Source organism: Octopus bimaculoides, chromosome 13 (genome assembly GCF_001194135.2).
Source record: "Octopus bimaculoides isolate UCB-OBI-ISO-001 chromosome 13, ASM119413v2, whole genome shotgun sequence".
In the NCBI taxonomy this organism is placed as follows: Eukaryota; Metazoa; Mollusca; class Cephalopoda; order Octopoda; family Octopodidae; genus Octopus; species Octopus bimaculoides.
The window spans coordinates 61740177-61742570 of record NC_068993.1 but is presented as its reverse complement, the minus strand read 5'-3'; the positions used below and the strand labels follow the sequence as shown (position 1 = coordinate 61742570).

At 34.6% G+C, this 2394-nt stretch overlaps 1 protein-coding gene across 1 annotated transcript in view; it reads left to right on the top strand.

Annotated features, from left to right (window-relative positions):
• Positions 1-1513: 1513 nt before the first annotated feature.
• Positions 1514-2394, top strand: part of LOC106880859 (organic cation transporter protein) — a 30190-nt gene continuing 29309 nt past the window's right edge. Inside the window, exon 1 of the mRNA XM_052972543.1 lies at positions 1514-1781. The gene's annotated coding sequence lies outside the window, so the exon portion shown is untranslated. The remainder of the gene's footprint in view (positions 1782-2394) is intronic.

Sequence of the window (2394 nt, the reverse complement as noted above, 5' to 3'; positions counted from 1 at the left end):
ATACATGCACGTAATAAACACTCATTCAGCGTCTTGTCATGTATACATCATAACATTTACGCAGCCTAAACTAAACTAAGAGTTATACTTAGTGATAAATACTTATAATTAAGTTATAAGTAACGAAATTATCATTATAGTTTAAAATTAAATAAACAATAATATTTGTTATAACTTACGAATGAAAACATTATAAATAAAGATATAGTATATCTCACACTTCAACGACCTGTTGTTGTGATAAACAACCAACATAAAAAAACTGGTGTCCGACCTGTTATACACATAAAAAACGTAAAGACATTTAAGCCGTCGCGTTGTCTCACAATATTAAACATTTGAATATAATAATTTGAACGAGTAGCCTCCCTTTATAGATTTTCTAGGTTTTACTTAATATTATAGTTTGTTAGAGTTGCCTCCCACTACATATTTAAGGGGGCGAGCTGGCAGAATTGGTAGTGATTTGCAGTAGATGCTGAACGGCATTTCAGTTCGTTATGTTCAGAGTTCAAATTCCGCCGAAATCGACTTCTCCTCTCATTCTTTCGGTGCTAGTGGCATTTTTTTCTGGCTTTACATTCTGCGTTCAAATACCACCGAGGTTGACTTTACTTTTCATCCTTTTGGGGTCGATAAAATAAGTACCAGATGCAATCGTCTGACAGCCCTCCAAAAAGAAAGAAAGAAAAAACAGAAAGTCAATCCTTGGACCTACAGTAGTAAGAATTAGGTTTTATCTGAAGTCGTTTCTCTTTATTCAATACGGCATTGATTGATATTTATTGATTGGTTTAGTATCTTTCGCATCAAGGTACCATAAGTCTATTATTCCAAATTTCTTAGCAGAATTTCTTTTTACTTTACGTCCTGAGTTCAAAATCTGCCAAGGTCAACTTTGCTGTTCATCCCTTTCGGGGTCGATAAAATAAGTACCAGTTGAATACTGGGATCGATATAATCAGCTTACTCCCTCCCTCTCTCGCTCGTTCCCTCGAAATTGCTGGCCTCGTGCAAAATTTGAAATCAATATTATAAACATCATACAAATATAACATTACCCAATAAGACCTACCACGACAAATGTATATTCCCGACATACACATCATATGACAGCCAGCGTTGTAGTTTCTAACAAAGTGATAAACATTACATTTGGAACTGGACCTATATTGGCCGAATCCTATCAAAGTTATCCAAGTTATAATTACCTCAAATCCTGTTGCCAAGAAATGACCCAGATATAAACTAAAAAAATCACAGAATGTAGAGAAAGATGAGGATGCACCAACTATGTTACAATAAACGAACGATAAGCCGTTAAATAGTAACGAAGGTTTAGCAGTTCGTAAGCAGACGACTATAAATAGTTGAAGTTTTAACTGCATGGCGCCTGAAAATGTAGAAAGGAAATATACAAGAGATAGAAATAGATGGATATATAGAGAGAGAGAGAGAGAGGGAGAGGCAGAGAAAGAGAGAGAGGGGGGGGAGAAAGAGAACGGAGAGAATTTAGAGGAAGTGTTGACTTATGCAATAGATGACGGAGAACAAAAGGGAAAGGCAGCCAAAAACCCAAGGAATGAATTGAAAGAAGAAAAAAACGATAGATTAAACGAAAGACATGAAGAAAGAGAAAAAAGATGAAAAAGTTGCGAAGAAATTTATTAAATAAACGTGAAATAACAATCTTTATGTTATTTATTGTATATCAACTTAATTAATTGAAGAAATTATTCTCCACAAAATTGACGTGCAAAAATCTTGTGGATATACGATAGGTATAATTCTTTTTTCTCATTTTTGGAAAGCAGCCAATAATTCCTGCAACAATTATATTTTGCTTTGTTTTGTTCTGTTTTGTTCTGTTTTTTTCCTTCTTTCTAATGACTCTGTATTAATCTGAATATTATCTTCTCGTCTTATCTTTGGTCGGTGTTTACATCTGTTTCTTTGGGAATAATCGCTTCTATCGGTTTCCAGATTTGTCTACAACAGAAGTTCCCAATCGTTTTTTACCTATGGACCCATGGATTCCTATTTTACTCAAGAAGACCCTTATAGCATTTCGATGTTTTATCAATACCCCCCTTTTTTTAAAACTTGCTTCAGCCATTTGACTGCTGACATGCTGGAGCACTGACTTAAAGGGTGTTAGTCGAAGAAATCAACCCCAGGACTTATTCTTTGTAAGTCTAGAACTTATTCTATCGGTCCTTTTTGCCGAACCGCTAGGTTACGGGATGTAAACACCAACATCGGTTGTCAAACGATGGAGGGAGACAAACACAAACAGACACAAATATATACATATACATATATATATACATATACATATATATATATATATATATATATATATGTGTGTGTGTGTGTGTGTGTGTGTGTGTGTGT